Source organism: Protopterus annectens, chromosome 8.part0, assembly GCF_019279795.1.
Source record: "Protopterus annectens isolate FY-2018-M chromosome 8.part0, PAN1.0, whole genome shotgun sequence".
Taxonomy (NCBI): Eukaryota; Metazoa; Chordata; order Ceratodontiformes; family Protopteridae; genus Protopterus; species Protopterus annectens.
In genome coordinates this window covers 1,938,366,500-1,938,392,358 of record NC_056741.1, presented here as the reverse complement: position 1 = coordinate 1,938,392,358, position 25,859 = coordinate 1,938,366,500, and the positions used below count along the sequence as shown (strand labels likewise).

The window sequence follows — 25,859 nt, the reverse complement described above, 5'->3', positions numbered from 1 at the left end:
ACTGGTCAGACATGCAAACACATCACATCATGGCTTGCCAAAGCCATAGCAAGATGGAGCAAAAGTGTGATTGTCCTGGGTACAAACTCTTATATGGTGCATTAACTATACAAAAGGTGCTGACAGCTCCTTGCAAATAGCATCAACAATCATTTAAGCAATTGAGATCATGCCTGCTTAAAATAAGGCCTTGATTGTGGGTTAGAAACCATAGCAAGAAACTAGTATAGCTCTTTTCTGCTGTTTAGCAAATGTTTTGACACAGTTTGGCAAAGGCCACTTATGCAGACCCATAATAGTGCTTTACTTAATTTGAACACCATATTTTTAAGGGTAAATGACAGCCAGTGTGAACGAGAGATCAGCAAAATGTATCTGACACAAAGAGTAACATGCACAAATATATAAAGCAACTGTTTGCTTAGACCAGTCACTTTTTTTTTCCCAGTTCTCAACCATCAGAGGATTTCCACTACCAATCACTGGCGGACCGGAGTTCTGCTGTGGCGACCCCTAACCGGGAAAAACCGAAAGACACAAAACCATCAGAGGATTTTTTTGTGTCTCCAACTTTAAAATGGGGGGCACCCAATGGGTCAGTGCCAGTCAGCCCTATTACAACTCTGAGGCTTACCCTTTAAACAGAACAACTTGTAAGTCATGGTGTGTGGCTAACACACCAACTGTGGGCATCAATAAACAGTGACAGTCTACATATAAAAGAACTGGCCTCCCATAGTATATGACTGGCTACTAGGAAGTAGCTGGAGTACATGGCTCACTTTCAGACTTCTACAGCCTATCCACATATGGGTTAATACCTGATACCCTCTGCCATGCTGTCAGAGTGAATGGTAATTTAACCTTAGAGTCCTGAAGAGCTGAAAGTGTGAGAAGACTGCTCTCATCTCCAGAACATTTACATACAGCTTGGACTGTTGAAACGTCTGGACACCTTGAACTATCTGCCCAATGTACTACCCCTCCCCATCCCAAAGTTGACTCATTTGTAGTGACTAACACTTCTGGATCTGACAACTAGAAGAAGATTCAACAGGTAAGATTGTCCAGTATTGCTCATCACTGAAGGTGCCGCTTGCAGGTCTTGCTGACTCTTTTGGAATGGGATGTGGGATGTGAATTATGTTACTACTGAACCTCTACTGTTCAGTCTAGTAGCTGTGAGTGAACTCTGGCATATGGTACCATAGAAATAGCCACAGCCATCAGTCCTGAAGGCTTGAGGCTAAGCTGAGCTGAACCAATGGTGGAAATGATATGTTTGATACCTGAATTTATAGAAGAAATACCTGTTGCTGATGTAGATGTGCCCAGCAATGGACTCCAAGTAGTCATCCTACAAATGCCAGCAGATGAGATGGTAATAAATAGTACTTTGCAAGATACTAAAGTGATGTACTTAAAATAACAATAAATCAGTAAAAGTAGGTCCATCTTAAGTACAGCAAGACAAATGCTACATATGTTAAGACTACCCAAGAATATAACCTTCCCAGACTGCTTAGTACCCTCACCCTATTCCAAAATGCCATGTTTTTAGATATATGCCTAAGAATCAAAATAAGAAGAATGGATTGAAACTCTAAGCCAACTATGAAAGAGGCAGAGGAAGGAGGATAGCCCTACTTTTACACATCTGACATTATCATACTGTTGCACAAGATAAAGTCCATCCTCAGTAACAACATGACAGAATTGCAAGCAAATCTTCCTGGGTGGACATCTCTTTGAGAACATCCCTCAAATAACAGAGGCTTCAAAGGAAGTCCAGAACCTGGACATCATACCCAATTCACAGCACCCTGTGAAGATGTTGAGGGAAGACCTAAAGAATGCTGTAACTGTAGTAACTGTTCTAGTGGATTTGGCCTTAGGTAATGAACTAAAAGGCTTCTCATATTTATTATGGTAAAACTGGGTGCAAACAATAAGTTTAGAGACCTTTTGCCTTAGATTCCTCTTAGACAAATACTAAAAATAACTGGCTGACTTTATAGACAGATTTCATCTTGTTAGCGTACACTCTGAGCTCCTGCTGCATGTTCACATAGTGAAACAGATACTCTCCCAGTCAGCATGTAAATTAGTGGACTGATTAAGGTTTGTTTCCAAGACCACTTTAGGCAAAAAAAAAAAGCAAGTTACTTCTTAGGGTGACCCTGTCCTTATGGAATACTACAAAAGGAGGATCAACTGAAAAAGACATTTATTTCAGAAATTCTAGCAGATGTGACTGCTATTACTTCAACTTAGATAAAATTGTGGGATTGACGGGTGGTAAGGCAAGCTTCTCTGGCATAAACTACAGCTCTCAAGGGAGAACAGGCTCCCAAAGAAGGTCTTAGAAGGAAGCTACCCTTTAGAAAGGCTTTACATACCTTGGACAATGGCAAAAAAGAAGAATGTTATCCCACAAGAAAATATGAAATAGCCACAAGAAGGAATTTTTGACAAAAAAATTCTCAACTACAAAAGAAAAATCTCAGAAAGATAAAACAATGTAGAGGAAAAATAAGCTGAAACTTTTTTTCCCGTTTTTTTTACATTAGAACATTCAGCTGTACTTTAAAGTTCCTACCAACCTACTTACTGTAATTGTTTAGTTCAGCACTGCTTTGTATACACTGCTTCCAAATGCACAATTTTTTTTGTGAAAATTACTTCCCTTAATAAACCATTTCCACTTATTTTTATTTACAATACTTAGTACTTCATTTACAACAGGTTTAATCTTTGATTTCCACTTTTGTGTGATTGTTTTTCTTTTAAACAAAAAATATCTTTATTGAATTATCACTTATGACATAGACAATCATACATTTTTATAAATGAAAACAAACCATATTGACATATTTTCAGTTGCAAACATTACACATCACTTATAATCTTCTATATAATCATTTTCAAACATTACATAGATCATTCAAATTATGTTTTCCCTTAAACCACATTCATTCGCTCCTCATAAAAAAAAATGTCCTTAGTTACACCAATTTGCTCACCCAATACTTCTTATAAAGTAGTCTTTCTGAACTGCTTATCCAATCTCTCTTCCCAATCCTTTCTAACCTCTTCCAATTGATTTTGACAGTTGCTGTGCAATATTTTATGTGTCCTGCTAATTAGCCCTTTTTAACAGCAGTTTATGTTCTAATTATATTCAAACTATACCAGTGCTGGTCTTTGCAAAAAAACAACAGGAGGGAAATGTATGACTCTCAAATATGCGACAAAGTCTAGAAGATTTAGGATCTTTGCTTCTAAGTGTTTCCATTGGTATATTTATACTCCAAGCAGACTCCAAATAATTTTTCCTCAGGTAGATTGCAAATGTTGGAGGTGTGATGGGGAAGGAAGAGGTAATTGGGAACATATTTTTGGGAATGCAATGAGTTAGCAACCTTTAAAAATTCCCTGCAAACTATTCAGTCAGAAATTCTGGGACAGCAAATTGGTTTAACTAAGGAAATTACATTTTTAAGCTGTGATACTGGTAGCTGCCAAAACAAATTACTAGAAAATAGACATCAAAGTCTAAACCAAATGTACTAGAAATAGTGAATACAGTAACAGAGATAAAAGAATTGGAAGTGGGATCTTTAGAAAAGGATAGAAACAAATTACATAGAAAAAGTGGAAATTGTGGGAACAATACATGCAGAATAATGTTCTGGAGAAGGAATGAGGTGTATGGGAAGGCAGTATTTGAATGAACCAAGTAATGCTAGATGGACAATTACTGTATAGATTATATGTGATATGTTTCTAACTGAAAATATGTGAATATGGCTTGTTTTCATTTATATAACTATGTGATTGCCTATGTCATAAGTGATAATTCAATAGAAATGTTTCCTGTTTAACAAAAAAAAAAAAAAAAAAAAAAATAGAGAAAGAAAGAAAAGAGATCTTGAATGTACCCCTGGATAAAAGGTGTAATTTGGTCCTTCCTCTGCTGATGTTCTTAAAATGTTGGAGGAAAGGAGAAAATTCAGGGTGCTGTCCAGACTTTTCAACTCTCCTTGAAAAATAATAATGGAAACTTTTTTTCCATTTCAGCTTCCTTTTTCATTAAACAGAGTAAGCGTTCCCAGCAAAGCACAAACACATTTTCAAAAAGCAAAGGCAGAGAGGTTTAAAGATGAATGAAGGGTTTTCCAAAAACCAAGAACAATTTAAGAAACTATTCCGATTATATATCCCTTCATGTTCACTCTATCCCCAACTGGCAATTATGTCTAGGTCTTCATTTTCTTCTGTGACAACCGTTAACTTTAGACACACTTGAGTTCTGAGAATTGTTCAAAAAGGCTACAACTGGCAGAGGGATTCCTTTCCTCTTTTTCAAGGGACTTCTCTTCATCCAGACAATCAAACCTCACTGTTCCCTCCTCTTCTAGATTAGATGATGTATCAGGGGTTACTGAACCCATTTCCTCAGGACTCAGAGTGAAAGGATTTTATTCAACAATCTTTCTGGTGCCAAAGAAAGAAGGAACCTGGAGACCTGTCCTAGACCTTTCCTTCAAAAACTTCACATCACGTTCCAGTTCTCAAAGATTTCAAAAGCTTTTTATGTATTTCTGCCTGGTTTACATTTTCTGCTTTGCCCTTTGCTTTGCCAACAGCTCTAAAAGTATTTACAATGGGCCTGTGCCTGGCACCAGTAATATCTCATTGCAGGTTGTAAAACATTCACATTTTCCATGTTTACATAGCTGCCTCATTTTTGTAGATTCTTTCACAAGTTGTCAAGAATCTCTCCAGCTTGGACAAGAATAAATTATCACCCTGGGTTCCTAGGGGAACATAGAAACATCTTTTCTCATCCTGCCTCACGGGACAGTGTTTCTGGGATGATGGCTTTTCTCCCTCAAGACAAAATGGAATGATCCGAGGAACAGTTTCTGACATTTTGCAACCAGACTTTGGTAGCTGCTAGGGAATATTTCCGAATTCTAGGTTTCATGGTCTCTATTATTCTCATGATTCCCTTGGCCAGACTTTATATGAGGAATATTCAGTTTTTGACAAATCACTTCAAATTCCAGTCTTGGAGTTTGTGAAAAAGGAGTTATGCTGGTGGGTAAATCAGTTATCTCTCAACCCAGGTCTCTCTTTCTTCCTTCTAGTCCCATCTCAGTCTGTAATCACAGATGCTTCTTGGGGAGAAGTGTCAAAGGGGTGACAGTCTAGAACCTCTGGAAAAAGCAAGACAAATAAAAGTACGGAAATGTCAAAGAAACACTTATACTAACTGTTGCTCTCAGATCTCAAAATATTTGGACTACAGGCCCTCTGCTAGTAATCACAGTCAACACCATAGTGAAGTGGTGCATACAAACAAAACAGGGAACAATTCCTATCCCCTTTGCAGACTAGCTATGATAGGTTGATAATTAGAGACTCCGTTCAGTCTTGTCCTCCATGCTACCTATGTTTTGTCGGAGCAAAACATATTGCAGGAAAACTGAGAAGGACCAGGAAAGACTCTCTTGAATGGAAGTTGCATTCAAGGATCTTCCAGGAACTGGTCCACCTGTAGATATGTTTGCCTCCAGCCACAACAGACAGCTAAAGAAATTCTTCTCCAGGACATCTTGCATGCAGGCCAGGAAGACAGATATCCTTTATTCCATGATCTTTATTCCATGGTCAAGCATGTTTTTGCATGCCTTTCCACCCTTTCCCCTCCTTTTGAAAATGGCCAAGGGCAATTCCCACAGGTTTTCTCGCACAACAGACTTACTCACACAAGACAGGTGCTGTTTGATATACACAGACCTTCAATTTCCTCATGTAACTGCTTGGATGACAATTTAGTACCTTTCAGGCACCTTACTTCTAGGAATGAGCAGTAGGTATTAAAGGAGGTAAAAGAAACCTGCTACTAGAAAATTAAATATGGTTAAGTGGAAGAGATCTTCTAGTTGGTGCCATTACAAAAACAGGACCCTTTCAAAGCTTAGTTCCCTTGGATCTGCATTATTAGTATTAGTGATAATCTTCTAGCCTTTCCTACCCGTCTATCCATCTCTGCTTGTCTGCCCTTAGAGCTCCCTTTCTATCCTCAAGTAAAACAGTTTTTGAAAGGTGTTTTACAAACCTGTCAACAATGAAACAATGAAGATCTTTTTTCTGGTGTTTTTTTTTTTTTTTTGGTTATCAGTTAAACGTTTCTATAAATGGAGAACTTGTCTGGGACAAACTGTTGGAATCCTTAGTTTCAAGGTTCTTGTGATGTGACTTTTATATATTTCCAGTCGGTAGAAGGACTTCTGTTTTGGGGGACAAGAAAAAGGATGTTGTCCCATGGAATGAATATCTAGTAGCTGAAATGTGCAAAATTAGAAAATAGTAACTGTGCAATTCAGAACTGATAAGCCTTGCCAATTTCTTTGTTGGTGTTTGAATTAACCTATCCAGTTTGGTGTTAGATTGGCCTTACCATCCCATGGGCAATTATTTATTATCCCTGTTGAGAATAACTGGGATTGTACCAAAGGTAGTTTGAGGGGACCCATGAATGGGATAAAGAATTTAGAAGCTTTTTCTGTCCTTTTAGTACAGGGAACCTGGGGTAAATTTTCTATTTCTATTACGCTTGAATATGCTCAGGAATGAGCTTTATTTTAAGTGGATGGGGAGTCTTTTCCACAGCAGTGGTATCCTCTGCGAGATACATCTGGCCCTCCAAACCATTCTGTTGATGTTGTAGAAGAAGTTTAGATCCCCAGACTGAGTATTTCTGATGTCATCATTAGTACTGGGTTGGAGGATGCCTTGTATGCCGGTAGAAGTATATAGGATACTGAGTTTAGTGTTAGAACTTTGAGTTGGTCCATGTACAATATGACTAAAATAGAAATTACAAGCATTTTTCAAAGGATTATGTTCAAGAACCAAGACTGTTTCAAGAAATAAGAATGAGAAATGTATATGGACTGGGGTAAACAAGCTCCAGAACATAACTAGTTTTATTATGATGGATGGGGGGGGGGGACTGTAAACCATGCCGGACATTTTAAAATGTGTTACTTTTGTTCCAGGATCCATATAAGCACTTGTTCCTGGATCCAAACTCTGTAGGACCCATGTTATCACTCACTCCTGAGTTCACACTAAAAGGAAGATTCGCTATTCAAGTGTTTTAGACATTGTGGTCTTCAGTGCTTTGGTGTTATAATATTATGATCTCAGGATTTTGATTTTAAGGGTTGTGTGGTTCAAGATTGTGACAGTAAACCAAGTAAATCTGGGAGATGATAACTGTGACCACAGAAAAAGAAAGAAAGAAAGAAAGAAAGAAAGAAAGAAAGAAAGAAAGAAAGAAAGAAAGAAAGAGAAAGAACAGGAATCTAAAACTGTAGAGAAATAACAGGTTATGTCTTGGTAAATATTGGGAAAGAAATATGTATACCTATAAGAGAGAAGATTTGCAAAAAGAAAGACTTGACTATGTTTTGAGGGAAATTCAGGAAATGAATTGGGGTATAAAAAATGTCTTTTTTGTTTGAAAACACAAGATAGTTGAACTTGGACAAGAGTAACCAAATTAAGGATGGGAAAGTAATTAAAAGATACACATGAAATGGTTTTAGATTATTGTCAGTGTTGATGTGACACCTTGCCCTTTGTGCAAAAATGGGAAAAAGGGTTGTGGATGCATGGATGTATTACACTGAATGTAATGATGACAGAAAGAAGGACGTTAAATAACAAACATATAAATGTGGGTCCTCTTTATAAAAGATGGACAGAATGGTGGAAAGTTTACAAAGAGAATTTAAAGGTGCTGTATTTAAAGACAGAGAGGGAATGGAACTGAAGTGGAAAAGATGGGGAATCATAAAACAGCACTGGAGAGATGACAACAGTACAGAAAGAGAAAATAAGGTTTAGAAGTTAGGCAAAATAAAGGTAACAGACATGTTAATAAGTCAGAGGTATTTGCTAAATTTGAAAAAAAGCAGTATTTAGACAGAAGAAAGTGAAGTACAGGAGATAAGGAACAGTGAAGACAGTATTACATGAAGTCAGCAAGAAACACTGAAAAATGTTGCTGAATACGTAAAGGAAATGTATGAGCAAAATTAAAAAAAAACAGATACAGTGATATGTTAAAAATAAGTAAAAGAAGAGATGTTAGAAGGGTTAACGATGGATGAACTGAACACATTGATAAAAGACAGAAAATCAAGAATGTACCCAGAGAAGATGGATTAAGGTATGAATTTTATAGGAAAGTATTTTATTTTGGAAGCATTAAAGGAATGGTTGGAGGAAAGTTTAAAATGAGTATAATATGTATAGATAATTACTTTTATGTTAGAAAAGGGAAAGCTTTTTTTGTTTAAAAACTGATGTCCAAAACACACAGTTTAGTGTGAAACATACAATGATAAAAACATTACAAAACTATCTGACATAGATATGGGACATGTAATGCAAAAGGTAGTGTAAGCAATCAAAGGTAATGAAGTAAAAGAAATGCCAATAATTATTAATAAATACTTGATAGTATAAAACAAGGAGAGATGAAAGCTATACCTGCAGGGTAGGATATAATGAAATTATTTGACAATGGGATTGGGGATAAGTTGGTTACATTTTTTGCAAGATGTATGCAGAAATGTGTATGAAAGTATATATATTTTTTGATAAAAAACTTGTATTTAATTCTTTAACAAGTGTATAAATCATAAACTTAACATCAGAACATCTATATGCTATTAGTATAAACATGTTCCATTGTATACGACTCATTTCTCTATGTACAAATGACAATTTTACATCACTTCTCATATATACACACTCGCACACACAGACACACACACACACACATATATATATATATATATATATATATATATATATATATATTTTACAATTTTAACCATCTTGAATTCTATTTAGGCAGTGCAGTGGTGCAGCGGTTAGCTTTGTCACCTCACAGCAACAAGTTCTCTGATTCAATTCTCATCTGGGGTGCCTTCTGTGCGGAGTCTTCATCTCCTCCCTGCATTCATGTAGGTTTCCTCCAGGTGCTCCGGTTTCCTTCCACATTCCAAAGACATGCAGCAGGTGGATTGGACACTGTAAAATTGGCCCTAGGTGTGAGTGTGTGTGCGAATGTGTGGTACAGCTGAACTACTGCGGCAGGGCTAACCACCTGGTAGTGTAAACCTTGGCTCTAGATGACTGTCACTGTTGAAGTGACACTCTGACCCCATGGGCAAAAATGAAAAAAGGGGTCGAGGATGGATGGATTCATTCCTACCAGCCAGTGCCTCACCAGCCCCTCCTCTTTTATCATTCTGTGACTAGTTTGTACCATTCCTACACTTACGATTTATTAACACATACTTTACTACTCCCTCCTGAGCACTACAGTTCATCTACTGCACATCTTTTATAATGCTCATTACATCCTTACGCATTCCAGCAGTGGTACGGCGGTAGCGTTGTTACCTCACAGTAAGAGGTTCTCCCGTTTGATTCTCGGCTGGGCTTGGGAGTGCCTTCTGTGTGGAGTCTGCATGTCCTCCCCGCGGTTGGGTAGCGTTCGAAAGCCATGCATGCGTAAATGGGCATGCCTTTGTTGAAGGTTGGGCGTCGAACTGGCACCTCGGCGTTTCGTAAAAATCTACTGCCAATCATTAGCGGACCGGAGTTCCGCTGTGGTGACCCCTTACTGGGAAAAGCCGAAAGATAAACAACAACATCCATAAGCATTCCATTTTCTGGCAATTGTTTTTTAATGGCTAACATGCTCAACAGGGCAACACGATATAGTACATTCATGTCAAAACTATAACTGAAATACATAATTTTACTGCAAGTAACATGCTCATCAAATACTTATCTATTTATTTTTATTTGTTAACTGGGATACAACACCGGTCCACATGGACTTAAGATTTTTGGCCCAGAGAATATCAAGTAGTAAATTAACACATATTAAAAATAACCATATGGTCACAATTAAGACAGAATTCAAATAGCCCAACTATATAAGATATTGATGACATACAACGTATCCTAGGATGATATACTAGGATTCCCTCAACCTCCATTGCCTAATTGTGTGACTTACAGCAAGTCACTTAATCAGACATCTCTTCCAGGCTGAGTCTAAAAAAGGTCTATGGAGATTAGTGCTCCACCCTGAAAAACAAATACAAATAAAATACATAAAAACAAAATATCAAATATATACAGCAATAATTTGTTAAAGAATGAACTATAACTGGGAAACTAACAAAAATTTAAAGTACAAAAACTAAATGAATAAAAAAAAAATATAGAAAAAACGCAAGGAAATAAGGTCAAGAAAATTTAAATAAGGGGAGGGGGAAATGGTGTAGAAAATGACAAATTGTGAAATATAGCAATATTTGTCTTAAAGCATTCTGTTGATTTTGCTTAATGTCTGTAATGTCTTACAGGGTGAAAATATATGTGCCCAATTCCCTCGTTAATATTTCCTATATTGCCATCATCTATCATCAGCTTGATATGACATTTTTTTTTACATTTCACTGTGACTATAAAAATACTTCTGCAAGAATTTCCCAGCATATATTCTGAATCACCTGAATTTTGTTAGCTATTTAGATCTTGCCAGCACCACTCAACTAGCCCTGATTTTAACTCACATTTTAGCTCTGTGCTTCTTAATCCCTCCTAAAGCTGATGACTTTTGGAGAAAAGATTTTGAATTATACTTGATAAATAATAACAATAATTAGAATTATAAACATTTTTACTTTACAAAATGTGTATTAATTCATATTATCTTATTCTATCAATATCTAAAGTTAATAGTACCAATAATTTAAAACTGTCTCTGATTATTTCTGGATTTGTCCCTAGCGGATTGAGAGCTATGATTGCTATCCATCTCCAAAATGTAGAGCACCAACTCTCATAATGTGGAACAAATGGGCAAAATATGCAACACTTGCAAACAACTTTAACTAGGAAGCTCAGGATGGTTAACGTGTTATTTTATACTTGTAGAATGCTATTTTGATTAATCAACAGGATTCAGTGTTATTTACCATGGATATTAGTTAAAAATTCTTGAATGTATGACGGACCACACTCAATGCAGAACTGTGAGGAACATGTGAGGAGTCAAAATGAGGAATGTTCCTCATAATGAGCTACACTTGAGAAGTATGCCACTCTATTCTGATCTCCTTTGCTTAGTCAAATGTATGGCTATTATCTCACAGAACCACCACACTTGATGTGAAGTAGCAAATCCTACTCCCAACAGGTTGCCCACTTCACACACAGCTTGCAAGGCTACCAAGCGTTATTAAGCTCTTATAACTGAAACACAAAAACAGAGAACACCAGCAATTGGCTTAAAAAATAAATGCATAACTAAAAAAATGCAGTTAAACAGTCCATTCATCACTGTACTCCACAACATTTATTTCACTAAAATGGAATACATTGAAACTAACTTGCTAACAACTGCCCAGACAGAAAAGCACCGAAGAGGATAACCGATAAACACAGCATGGTTTAGTTCAGAGTATGTACAGGAAACATACATCTGTAACGTTGATAACTTATGAAAGACTTGTGTAGTCTCTCTAAACTACTTTCGCAATCCTTTGGCATAATTAGGGTTGCCACCTTATAAAATGCCCAAAGTGGGACATTTTTGGTACAAACATGAGATTTGGAAGGGCGAGACATACCTACGGCCAGCACAAAGGACAGAACTTCACTTTTTTGCCTAAATAAAAGCTTATTCTTGTAGCATTCTAGTTGCTTATTCTGTTTCTTATAACATTTAGGTGTTTCAGATGCAGAATAACTGTTTTATGCAACTATTACAGAAAATATAGGAAATAATTTTGTCCTAAAATCTCAGGATATTTTTTTCAATTTTTTTGTAGGACACAACTAATCAAAGAAAGAACGTCTCTCGCAAAGTGGGACAGGTCCCTAAGCATAATGTCTTGCTGAAACACCAATATTCCAACAAAAAGAAACGTGTCAGCCTCAACGGTGTCTGTCTCGACACTTTCACTTTTTAATTTTGACAGCTGCCGATCAGGTCGCAGGCAACGCATCTATACATCCCCACCCAACCCGACTCCTTTGAATGTGGGACAACAACAGAAAAACAAGAGGGCAAAATGTAATAATTCTGCATTATCGAGGTGACAGTTACAAATATTCCACAAAAGAAAGCAGTCAAAGCCGTCAATAAACAAAACTTAATAACTGGTCACATAACATGGAACTCAATACTAATTAAAACCATAAAGTGTAAAGAAAACTCCTGAAAGGATTTCAGATTCAAATGTTTAAATGCAGTTGCTGTAAAGAACATGGCACTTAATTGATATCCCATACCTCTAAACTAGAGGTGTCCCAACATGTTGCCCTAGGGCCAAAATATGGCCCACCGAAGCATTTTATCTGGTCCTCTGAATGTCCTATAATACAAGTGAACCCTCGGTCAAAAAGGATTGGACATCCCTGTTCTAAATTATCCCATAAAACGTTTCTATTTGTATACGAACTGTAAAATTAACTTTTGGAACATAGTATCATTTTCCCACTATGATCAGTATGGTTTATTTTTCAAATGTGCATCCTCCTTTTGGCCCAAGTCGTGACTGAAAGGGGTCTAAGAACCTGCTTACCCACCCATCTAAATAATAATGATGATAATGTCTGAACTTCTTTACTCAAGAATCACGGACATAAAAAAAGATAAGAAAAAGTCCAACATCATTATGACCAATATCCAAATATGAATGTAATTCTTTTTTAAATTAGTAGAACAAGGGTTGCGCGAACGTGCATTTTTATGAAAAATATGACCGTTCTAATATTGGACTCGGGCGTTATTATCAAATCGTTTTAATCCTCAGGCATTTACCAGAGAATCAAAACGCTTACGCGAAACGGATCAAAAACACGACGAATATTCAGGAACCCTCAGCAAAATAAAAACAGCTGAGTGGTACAAGAATGCCGTACTTATAGCCAAAAATAAAATAAATAAGTAAATACATAAATGACGCAATCACGTTAGTTTAAAAATGGCGCCTTGTACCTTCTCCCACAATACCATTGTATTTTACACAGTGCTGTACGCGCAGTCGTATTACCGATTCTGTCCGCCATTTTACGTTCAGCTCCGGAACGATAAAACGGTGAGCTGGTTAAATTTGTGACAGGCTCGTTTTAGTATTTTTATGTTACTATTTGAAACCGGATTACTTACTAAAATACAGAAACAAAAAAAGCAGAAAAAATACGTATCAAAGAAGGTACGTATAAAGGAAATTGCGTTTTTGCAGGATCTTTCTTCGGCCTCTAGGTGTCACGATGGGGCTCCGGTCCGGGCGACTGTCGGGGGGTGTTTGTCTCCCTCTATCGTTATTGTAATTTAGAAAAATACTGAGCTTCAGGTAGACAAAACTTATACATGGAAGGAAGATCGGACTTGTGCAGTCTTATTTACTCACTAATAATTATTTGTTTTGGATCACTGTCATTCCTTTTAGCTTTTTTCAAAGCAGGCTTAGGCCAAGCCTCCATCTTACTGCTTTTGTTTTCTACTGAAATGCGGCTGTTAATTAAATTCAGGAAATATTTGGTGACACTGTCCTACACTGAATACAAACACATTTCATGAAATGTTTCTGCTTACATTTAAGGTTGTCTAATCCGTATTTCATTGAATGTGCTATGAATATATTTTGTACTTTATTTTAAGATCAAGTTGCAAATCTGACAAGTCCAAGTTGCTTGACAGCTATGTTAAAATATACTTAAGAGGACACGTACCTATTTTAGAAGTGATTTGCAGAAAGATGTTTACAGCTACAATTCCATTGTAGAGGTGCATTTCATCATGTCCACACGTCAGGAGAATATATTTTAAGAATGTTATTGTAAATTGTGCCGATTTCTCCAGGATTAAGGCTTACGCTTTCCGATTGTGTTTCATTCTTTCGTTCGCAAGCTTCTCCGAAATAGGCTTGCAGCAGTCACACGTCTGCGCTCTTTGGAAATACCCACACCTTTAATGGATCTTCTCCGTTTAGTAAAGTGGTGCGAGCACTTGGAACAGCTCCCTCTGTCAGATAGAGTGGTTAAAACCTTATTCTAACGGGTAGTCCTTCGCTGCAGGCAGAAGAATAGAATTGTACATTTTTTTGGGTACTAGTCTAAGCAGCGTTGTTGTCAGTCACTGTGCACCGATGTTTGCTAGAACGTGTAGAACCTTAATGGCATTAATTGAATGCAATGATTGCCAGACAGTTGTATCTGGATTGTTTTGTATCAGACATAGCTTCTGCCTTTAAGTTGTTTTTCATGTGAAGTCTTTGTCCGTTTTGCCGTTTGAGGCGTGATTTTGGATTTACCCTAGTGTGTTTCAAGATGTAGCATGATTTGTATACAATAAACTCATGTAAAATGTATGCTTTACACACACGTGTAAAAGAGTGTGTGTGTATATACTTTACGCACACGTGTAAAAGTGTATTTGTGTGTGTGTGTGTGTGTGTGTGTGTGTGTGTGTATATATATATATATATATATATATATATATATATATATATATATATGTGTGTGTATATATATAATATGGTTTTGTCAGTACGTATGTTTATTATGCGCGAGCATTTTAAAGCGAACAGGTGGGAAATGGTACGGTACAGTTGCAAGTTGTCAGTCGTAGCCATGTGTATTTTAGAGGTGGGTAGACTGACAGTTTCAGTCTTAATTTCTTTGGAATTCTTCAGGCATCCATTATGCTGATGTGCAAGTATGCTGGACTGCATTATTCGGTTTGTGTTGTTTTAACTTTAACTATGTTTTTGTTGCATTTATAATAATCTCTTTAAGTCTGTGTTTGGAGACCAGTGTTTAATAATTTGCAGTGGATAGGATTGTTGATATATTTGTAGAAGACTTTTTAAAAATAAATTGTGTTAAACCACTATAGATATTCATTTGATGTAATATTTTCAAAATGCCTTTAAGTTTATAGTTTACGTGGCTTGTTTTTCCAAGCTGAAGTTGCCTGTTGGGTCCTTTTTTCTTGAGTGGGTACAGACTTTCACTTCTGAGAGTGCAATGGGGATGTGAACACAAACAGCAGAAGAATATCACAGTATTAAGTAAATACTGCACCACGAGTCACCTTTAAGTTTCCGAGACTTATTTTTGCAGCAGAGAGTTTAGCCTATTGCACCTTGAAGATTGCTTTGAGAAGGCATGTAATGTAACTCCTCAGAAGAGTACTAGTAAGCCCTTCTCGAATTTCTTGTCCTGAGCTGTATTTGTGTGTATGGATTCTGTTTATTATTCATTCATTGGGCTGTTTTTACAACTTCCTGGTACTGTATCTTTATTGTGGCTTTAAGAAATTTCTCTGTCAAGTGTATGCACCCAGCCTTTTGATAGGAAACCTAAACAAGATGGTGGTATTGCTATTTGTGACTTTTATGAGGAATGTTTGTTCCTTATGAATGTACACATGTACATCTACCCCCCCCCACATTCCAGCTTGTTAATGTATGCTAACTCTAATCTTGCAAAAATCTTTCCATAACACTACCAATAGAGAAGACTCCTCATTGTGTACACATACACCTTTGACTTAAGTTGTTTTCTTCTTTTACTTCATCCCTAACAAAAATGTGTAGAAACTCCCAGCCTTGACAGAAAGTCACTTGGCTTTATCAGACGATTCATAAGTTCCTCAGTCAGCATTTTGTGCAAACTGCACTGAAGTTTGTGCAGACAGCACTAAAGTTAGTTTGACAAAGTGACCTGTAATTATATATATATATATATATATATATATATATATATATATATATATATAATGTATGTATGTGTTGCCTTACACACTACCAACATTGTAGTCCCACATAAGGGTATCCTGTCTCCACTGCCAGAATGCATGTGCTAGACCAGGACCCTGTATCCCATGTAGACTGCTTTCATGTCAGCAGCATTGTGGTTATCTCTGGAATGTCTTGTGTGTTGTTATTATGCAGTATCACATCTAATCGTGTTACAACCCCATTTGTTGTAAACCTTCATTTTTAACATAGCTGTAAATAGATTTACATACAAAAAGTACTGCTTTAAATGGAAAGTCATGCAACAGCACATAATTTATTTTGCTACAGTTCATTGGATCCACTTCACCTGTACGTGTAAATCTCTTATGGTTTGCAAGCATTGCAGTTACCATTTGCTTGTTGATAAGAATTGCTTTTGCATTGAACATTCCTGTAGCTGCTTCATGCCAGCGTACTTAATGTGGCAGCCAGTAAAATTGCCTGTCTTGACAATCCTTGTAAATAGGTTAATCCAGGAATTCCACTTTAGCCCTCTCAAAAAAATTGCACATTATTTCTTTACACAAAGGAGGAAATTCAGTAGACATCACCAACTCTAGACCTTTAGCAGTCTTGTCCTCTCTGTTATCCAAATTACTTGAAAAAATGTATTCAAAAATAGTATTTCCTGCAAGAAGAATTTGTTTCCCTGATAACATGGCTTCTGTTCCTCCCATAGTATTAACACTACTCGTAACCTTTGTATCTGCTGCATAGTCTGTAAAGTTACAGGTAACTGCAAACTGGTTTCCTCATTTCTAGACTTCTTTACAGCCTTCAACACAGTTTGTCATAGCAAACATTTACTTCAGTGCTGTAATAAAGTGGCTAAATTTGTAGCAAATACCCATTTCAGATCTGGCCAATGTATAGCATTAGAACTAATCCATCAACTAACATACACACTGCTTCTCACCACCTATAAAATTGTCCAGCATGCATTTGCTTGTCCAGCACTAAATACCATTCTGCACAGTTATGTAATGTCTGTTGTACTAGTGACCCAAAAACTCCTCTGTCTCCATGAATCTATCAGATCTGCTGGGCACTGTCTGTACTTGTACGATGTTAAGGGTTGGAACTCCTTGCCTGTATCCATCTAATGTGTACACTCCCTCCAGTCCTTTAATACTGTTCTGAAATACTTCCTAGCCAAAATCTGTCTGTTCTTGCCTATATCAGAATAAATTGTATTTCTAAATATGAACCAGTAACTATTCAGACCTTACACATCTTACTTCACCTCCTGCACTCATTTTCTTACTTGAATCAGTTTCTGTCCTGACTATCTAAATATGCCATAATTCTGTTTTTTTTTTTTTCCCCCTTCCCCTTCATATTGCGATTCCCGTTTGGATTGTACTTGGCCTGGTTAAAGAATTAAAGAAATTTTAAATATAAGATTTCTCTAAATATTAAGTCATTGTGGTATAGGTTGAATCTGTTCTTAACCAATGTTTTCATATTATACCTCATTTGGTATCCTTGTTCAAATATAGTACAGTAAAAAAAAAAAAATCTACAGTTTAAAGATTGTAAAATTATTGTTCTTGAAATGTTTTTGTAATACTCTGGAGGTTTTCTCCCTGGGCCTTCACTGAAAACGAGCACCTATCCAGTCGGAGTTTACCAGTGATAAGATGATAGTAAATAAATAATTACCTGCTAACTTCCAGTATGTGATACTGCAGCTCACTACCTCTTTGAAGTGTAGTAAGGTATTCTGAATAAGTACTAAACTTCATTAGTGTATTATGTTTTGGAATCTTGTAATGGCCGTGTGAAGTGTAGCTTTGGGGTAGTCCTCATTTGAGCCATTTACAGAATAAAAAAAACAAAACTGTAATACAAGAGTAAATATTTACCCACACCAGTCTAAGATATGCTTAATGTTTTCAAGTCCAGGTTTGTTACAGTACTTGAGCCATAGCACCACTGTTATTAAAACACAAAATAAGGTTTTAAATGCTGTGATGCTGTGTTGATTGAGGTTTGTCATCTTGGATAATACACCTGCCAGTTTCTTGATTAGAACTATGTAAAAACCTCATCATGGTTCAAGATTGAAATAGGCCAGTATGAGGCAGGGTTAGTTGGGTCTTTACCTTCCTTTGGTAAAGGCACCATTTTCTCTCCCTGCATGATGCTGTTAGAAGGCTTGATCCATGTTTTTATCAGTAGCAATTCTTTTGCATACCTCAGTTAGAATTCCATCGAACTCTGGCGTTTTTCCTATATTCTGGTCTCTCGTTGCCTGCCTGATATCTTCCTCTCTTACCTTTTTAATAACGGCAACTTGTCTGAGTTGGTTATTGAGGAAAATTTTTTAATTATCTGTATTTGGGGGGTGCACAAGCCAGTGCATTTCTTCATGCCGGTCCCAAGCCCGGATAAATGGGGAAGGTTACATCAGGAAGGGCATCCGGTGCAAAACCTTTGCCAAATGACATATGCGGACAAGTCCGATTTACATATCGGATTGGTCGAGGCCCAGGTTAACAGACTGCCACTAGTACTGTTAGCCAACAGGGTGTTGGTGGAAATTGGGTTACTGTTGGCTGAAGGAGGAGAAGAAGAGGGGGAAGGCATGCCCGAAGGCAGCAAGAGAGGCGGAAGGTTAGGAGTGTGATAGTGAGTGTAGGAACTTTGATATAAGGAGAGAGCTCGCTGATGTGATGGAGAGAAGGAAGGTTGATGTATTGCGCGTACAGGAGACCAGATGGAAGAGGAGTAAGGCCAGGTGTATTGGAGGTGGGTTCAAATTATGTCATGGTGTGGATGGGATGAGAAATGGGGTAGGGATTATCCTGAAGGAACAGTATGCCAAGAGTGTTTTGGAGGTGAAAATCAGATTGAGTGATGTTAATGAAGGTGGAAATTGTTGGTGTGATGATGAATGTTAGTGCATATGTTCTGGAAGTTGAGTGTGCGGTGGATGAGAGAGAAAAATTTGGAGTGAGTTGGATGAAATGGTACTGAGTGTACCCAAAGGTGAGAGAGTGGTGATTGGAGCAGGTTTCAATGGGCATGTTGGTGAAGGGAACAGAGGGGGTGAGAAAGTGATGGGTAGGTATAGTGTTAAGGAGAGGAATGCAGAAGGTCAGATGGTAGTGGATTTTGCGAAAAGAATGGACATTGCTGTGGTGAACACGTATTTTAAGAGAGAGGAGCATAGGGTGACGTACAAGAGTGGAGGAAGATGCACACAGGTGGATTATACTCTGTGCAGGAGGGCCAGTTTGAAGGAGACTGGAGACTGTAAAGTGGTGACGGGGAAAGCGTATCTAGGCAGCATAGGATGGTGGTCTGTAGGATGACTATCAAGAAGAGGAGGAGTGAGAGGCAGTGCCAAGGATCAAATGGTGGAAGTCGAAAAAGGGTGGTTGTGAGGTGGCGTAATGGAAACAGTTAAGACAGGCACTGGGTGGCAGTGAAGAGTTACCAAATAGCTGGTTAACTACAACAGAGGTGGTAAGTGAGACTGCTAGAAAGTTGCTTGGTGTGAGATCTGGACAGATGGAGGACAAGGAGATTTGATGGTGAAACGAGGAAGTACAGGAGAGTATATAGAGAAAGAGGTTGGTGAAGTGGAATTGTCAGAGAAATTAAGAAGGTAGACAGGAGTATAAGGAGATGAGGCGTATGGCAAAGAGAGGGGTGGCAAAAGGATAAGTCATATGAATAGTTGTATGAAAGGTTGGACACAAAGGAGGGAGAAAAGGACCTGTACCGATTTAGCTAGATGGAGGTGCCGAGCTGTGAAAGATGTGCAGCAGGCAAGGATGACTAAAGGATAATGAGGGGAAGCGTACTCGCAAGTTAGGAGAGTGTGTTTGAGTAGATTCAAAAAGTACTTTGAGGGGCTGATGAATGAAAAGAATGAGAGAGAGAAGGTTAGATGATGGGATAGTGAATCAGGAAGTACAGCAGATTAGCAAGGAAGAAGTAAGGACAGCTATGAATAATAGAAACACTATTTGTCTAGATGGCATACCTGTGGAAGCATGGAGGTCTTTAGGAGAGATGGCAGTGGAGGTTTTAACCAGATTGTTTAATGAAATCTTGGAAAGAGGATGCCTGAGGAGTGAAGTGTTTTAGTACCAATTTTTTAAGAATAAGGATGATGTGCAGAGCTGTAGTAACTACAGAGTGTTAAAATTGATCAGTCACATCATGAAGTTATGGGAAAGAGTAGTGGGAGTTAGGTTAAGAAGGGAGGTGATGATTAGTGAGCAGCAGTATGGTTTCATGCTGGGGGAAAAAGCACTGCAGATGCGCTGTTTGTTCTGAGGATGTTGATGAAGTATAAAGTAGGTCAGGAGTAGTTGCATTGCATCTTTTATGGACGTAGAGAAAGCATATGACAGGGTGCCTAGAGAGGAGTTGTGGTATTGTATGAGTAAGTCAGGAGTGGCAGAGAAGTATGTAAGAGTGGTACCGGATATGTCTGAGGGTAGTGTGACACTGGTGAGGTCTGCAGTAGGAGTGACAGATGCATTTAAGGTGGAGGTGGGATTACATCAAGGATCAGCTCTGAGTCGTTTCTTATTTGCAGTGGTGATGAACAGGTTAACAGATGAGATCAGACAGGAGTCCCTGTGGACTATGATGTTTGCCGATGACATTGTGATCAGTAGTGAGAGTAGGGAGCATGTTGAGTAGACCCTGGAGAGGTGGAGATATGCTCTAGATAGAAGAGGAATGAAGGTCAGCAGGACTAAGACAGAATATGTGTGTGAGTGAGAGGGAGGCTAGATGAATGGTGAGGATGCAGGGAGTAGTTAGTGAAGGTGGATGAATTTAAATACTTTGGATCAACAGTTCAGAGTAATGGCGAGTGTGGAAGGGAGGTGAAGAAAAGAGTACAGGCAGGGTGGAATGGGTGGAGAAGAGTGTCGGGAGTGATTTGTGACAGACTGGTACTAGTAAGAGTGAAAGGGAAGGACTGCAAGAGGGTAGTGAGACCGGCTATGTTATATGGGTTGTAGACTGTGGAATTGACAAGGCAGGAGTCCGAGCTAGAGGTAGCAGAGTTTAAAGATGTTAAGATTTGCATTGGGTGTGACAAGGATGGACAGGATTTGGAATCAGTATATTAGAGGGTCATCTCAGGTTGGACGATTTGGGAGACAAAGCCAGAGAGGCAAGATTGTGTTGGTTTGGACATGTGCTGAGGAGGGATGCTGGATATATTGAGAAAAGGATGCTAAGGATGGAGCTGCCAGGTAAGAGGAAAGGAGGAAGACCTAAGATGAGGTTTATGGATGTGGTGGAAGAGGGCATGCAGGTGGTTGGTGTGACAGAGCAAAATGCAGAGGACAGGAAGAAATGGAAACAGGTGATCTGCTCTGATGACCCCTAACGGGAACAGCCGAACAGGAGAAGTTTTTTCTTAAGTGCCATTTCAGGTTTTCTCTGATAATGCCATAAAAATAACTTCTTACTGTAGCTAATGTATTATCTGGGTCAAATTTTGTCTTTGCAGTGCATGGATTTTTGAGTTTCACAATCTCTATTTCCACTTTTTGCTGCCTTAGCCTTTGGGCCAGGAGTTGTGACTCAAGGATTAATATCAAATAATTGTTTTCGGTGCTATTGCTCTTACATCATTAATGTTTTCTAGATGCTCCTTTATACTTTTTTCTTCTAATTTTCTCTCTCCTTCCTCTGTCTAAAATTCATAGTGTTGTAGATTTTTTATAGCCTTTAGGTATCTGTCTTTATGGTCCTTCCAAAGCTCTCTTGCTTACCTGCTGTAAACCAGTCGGTGTCTCTCTCTCTCTCTCTTTCAGGAGGTATGAGGGAAGTTGGCAGTGCTTTGCCCATTGGAACCTAATAAGTTATAACTTGGAGGGACATGATCTGAAGGTGAAATTGTGCAAGTAATCCCTTTGATTAAGTTAACATGCTCCCTGGAGATTTAACATCTAATTGTCTAAGGTTTGTATTTATCTGAGAAATGGGTATAATCTTCCCTTGTTTTCTGTGTTTTGCATCTAGTAACCCAAATGTTGGAGTGCATTTCTTTAAGTATCAACCTTTTTTGTATCCCCCATTTCCTTAGACTCCTCTTGAGATGTCTCTGGTGCTGCATACGACAATCCATTCCCCTTCCAATATCGGGACTTCTCTGTCGAAGGCTTTCTCCCATTAAATATTTAATCCGTGTTGGAGTAGCCTTTAGATATGTGGAGGCTATTGTAATCTGGTTCCCCCGCCAGTAACTTTCTGTATTGCTTTGTATCATACTTGTTTTTCTCTTGACTTTTTTTGTTTTTCAAACTTTTATTTTATTGTATTTTTCAACATTTAATATGCAAAAACATACAAGATGACATATCTTTATGAACAGACTAACCTTGAACTATCAGTTAAGATAATGCCTTTTAGCTACTAGCTTGGCATGATAACGCTCTGTTGCCTAAAGAAAATGGTTAACTTATACAATTAAATTTAGATGTTTTGGCATAATACAGGCATACATTTTAGAGTAAGTGGTATTTGGTAGGATTCGTTTACACACACTGTATACAACTATTTACATATAGTGCTACAATTATTGAAGTTAGTAAGTGATCACTTCATTACAATGACAGTCAAAAGTGAAATCATCAGAGACTACTGTCTGTTAAAGTCTCATGACTTTGAGAATTAGCATAGGGATAGGATGATAGATGTGTTCTTGTCATAGTTATTTCAAAATGTGTTCCAGGATAAGATTCCAGAAATTGAGGCATTTCATGCGCTTATTCTTATAATCTGTAAATAGTTTGAGATAGGATGTATTTAGAGGCCATATTAAAGCCCTTCCACTCAAGTTTTGACCTGTCAAGCCAGTTTAAGGTGATGTACAGTTTGACTAATGCAGTAGAGCAATCAGGATATTCAAGTCAGACTTTGACATATCAGTAGGACTCGCATGCAATATAGCATGATGGGGTAGATTTCCGATGGCCCATTTTCTGAAGTTTGACCCTTAATGAATTCCCCAGGTTGTGCATGTTTGCAGTACCAGAGAATATGTAAAAGGTCCGCTGGTTGCGATGGACAAAAAGGGCAGAAGGGAGAGGTGCTTGGGAAGAACTTGTTTAGTTGTTCTGGAGTAGAAAAGGCATTATTGTTAATCATTAACTGGGTGTATACAGGTTTCTTGAAGGGAGAGAATTTGTTTGTTATTTAAAGCAAGAGTGAGTTGAACATCAGTTGAATTAAAATTTTTTGTCCTCCAATATTGAGCATAAGTAAATGCAGATTGGTATCTAATGGCCGAAATTTTTGTATGAAGCCAATTGCATCTTGTTTTTGAGTTTTAAAAACTTAATTGGGGATTGTGCAATGTTTACTTCAGCTCCGTCTGGGATGCCTCTAATGGAAGACACCAGTTCTTTAATTTGTCTCAATATTATGGTATATTTGTTGCTTAAGGTTTAGATTAGTTTTAATATCACTTAATGAATTGTCCTTATGTTTATAGAAGTCCCAGACAGTATAGTTCTTGATTTGGGGAAATTTGTTAAAGTTTAACATTTTATTGCCTAGTTTCAGGTTTGGGTTTAGATAGGTTCTAGAAGTACAAGCATATTCTCAAGGTGTAAAGAGGAGAATACATTTTGAAATGTTTTGATTTTTGTTTCATTAGAATATGTATTTCTATGTCCTTTAGTATGGGTCTAGCCATGAAAGGCAAGGGTAGAAGGTTTATGTTATGTGTTTTTGATATGAGCGTGCCATAGTTTGATCCATTGTGGAGTGTGGGTTAAGTTTGTAGGGTTATGATTGGCAATTAAAAGGAATGTTTCTCTTGACTGTTAACTTTGCATTCCTCCCCACCATAAGTAGAATGGCCTTTTATTCTTTTCCCCCTTTCAGCCCTGCGTAGAAACCTCTCTCCCACATTTCTGTATTATGCTGGTGTCTCTCCTGTAACATCACTGTCTGCTTCATCTTTTACAATAGAGGGTTAGTACAGCTGTCCTTTTGTGGAGTTTCAACCCATTTACGTTCCAAGATAGTATGTCCAAGTCACACATTCTTGTATTCCTGGTCACTTTTATAGTGATCACACAAGATACTTTTCAAAAAAATTGAAAGATTCCTTTATAAAGCTTTTTTTTTTTTTTTTGGTTCCTTTGACTGTATATCTCTCTACTTTAAAGAGGCCACTTAGTGGAATTGTTTTTAAAGTAACCACTTAAATTACAGTTGTATACAGAATGCATGCTGCTTTGCTTTCATTTCTTTTCCTGAGCAAAATGCTCAAAACACTGTGGTGCCACTGCACCACCCATTTACTATCAACCTCCTTTTTTGCTTCCTGGATAGTTTCCCGGGCCAGTAGCAAGTAGACTATTCCCTTTTGTTATCTCAAATTGTCAATGTTTTTGTGAAGTGTGAAGATTTAGATTAACTTAGTCCCTTCACTATCTGCATATTGAATATATAGTTAAGTGTATTCTCCATGCCGTCCTGACCTAGATCTCCTCACAAGATTGTAGTATTAGCCAAGTTACCTTGTTATTGAGAATAACCACTTCCGAAGATCATTTGTTCCTTTTGTTTAAATATTTACTTGTTCCTTTTGTTTAAATATTTACTTGAACATCTTGCTTTTGAGCAGTTGGTTGCATTATGTCTTCCTTTACCTAGCATTCTACCCTCAATAGAAATTACTTGGTTCCATCCTCTTCTGTTGCGCTGTGGTTGTGTGGTGCATGGTTTAGATGCAACAGCAATGAAACTCTTAAGCTGATCTGGTTATTCCCACCCATTCTTTTAGTCTGACTGTTTTAAAATATTTGAAGAGGGCAACGCTAGCACTAAACCTATCGGGGCGACACCTTGTAAGTGGTTGAGCATCGAATCCAGTCACTTATGTGTGTTTTTATCTTAATATAACCAGATGTGTGTAAAAATTATTTTACTTAATATTTTAAAAAGAAGATGGTATTTCTAAATTTTACACACACCTGGTTAAAAGACATGACACTGGATTTGAGCTCAGGGATTGCGTTTAAAGTGTTTCCCTCCCGCGTACCAGAGAGAAATCCAAGATAAGAAATGAACAAAATCCCAAAAATGTAGTCTCTCTCTTTTTTTTTTTTTTTCTTAAAACAGTAATAATATGCATGATCTTTGCCCTAAAAAACATTAACATTAAGCCTCTACATTTAAAGTGTGTTCGTGTAAATCTCCTGCATGCAGCTGTTGTGTCCACAACTCATGAGCTGATTGACTGTCACAGTGCTGAGAGGGACTGTCGTGACCCATTAGAGCATATTGAGTTATTAAGTTAAATGTGTTCCTTAGCAGTTAAAGTACCAGTAAAGTCTACGTGCAGACAGGGGTGAGTTAATGGGCATTTTGTCCAACAAAGATGTTGCAAGTCTGCTGATTGCAGTCTTTGCAGTGACAAGTGCATTCCACAGCATGACAAATCAGGATGTGATGAGCCTTTGCAGTTTTGCTCTGCACCAAGGCCTTAGCAATATATTTGCAATGTACCCAGTTACCAAAGGGACGAGTAAGTGCTGCTTTCGTTCGTGGAGGAAAACCGCATATAGTGACACTTGCATTTTAGAGGAGATTGTGTTCATTAAATAAATGACGCTGAATCTTTTGCGTCTTTGTTAGAGATGTCAGCTAAGGATGTCATTTCTACAGAAAGAAGCAAATATATAAACACTGGTGTAGACAAAGGACATTTGTTAAAGTAGTAAATGAATATGTAATTCGTATGTGAATTTAAAAGTGGAAAGCGTGGACTTTATCAGAAAAGTACTTTAATATTGTACATCAGTGTGAAGTTTAAGAATTAGTTGAAGCAGTAATCTGAAACCACAGTATTAAGTTTAAACTGTGTGTGTGAGCTTGTAGAAAAAAAGAAGTTCCCTTTTAGTTTGATTTTGAATGAGTGGTATGAAGTGATACAACTAATTTCAG

General features: G+C 37.7%; 1 protein-coding gene and 1 long non-coding RNA gene across 5 annotated transcripts in view; one reads left to right on the top strand and one right to left on the bottom strand.

Moving 5' to 3' along the window:
* LOC122809740 overlaps positions 1 to 14,321 on the bottom strand; it is a 100,328-nt gene extending 86,007 nt beyond the window's left edge. The window contains exon 1 of the long non-coding RNA XR_006365943.1: positions 13,849 to 14,321. This is a non-coding gene — a long non-coding RNA (uncharacterized LOC122809740). The remainder of the gene's footprint in view (positions 1 to 13,848) is intronic.
* Positions 13,133 to 25,859, top strand: part of CTCF (CCCTC-binding factor) — a 2,058,695-nt gene continuing 2,045,968 nt past the window's right edge. For 2 of the 4 annotated variants that reach the window (XM_044081454.1, XM_044081451.1), the window contains exon 1: positions 13,142 to 13,328. The gene's annotated coding sequence lies outside the window, so the exon portion shown is untranslated. Of the gene's footprint in view, positions 13,329 to 13,406; positions 13,470 to 25,859 lie in introns of those variants that run through there. The other 2 variants (XM_044081452.1, XM_044081453.1) reach the window with 2 other exon arrangements.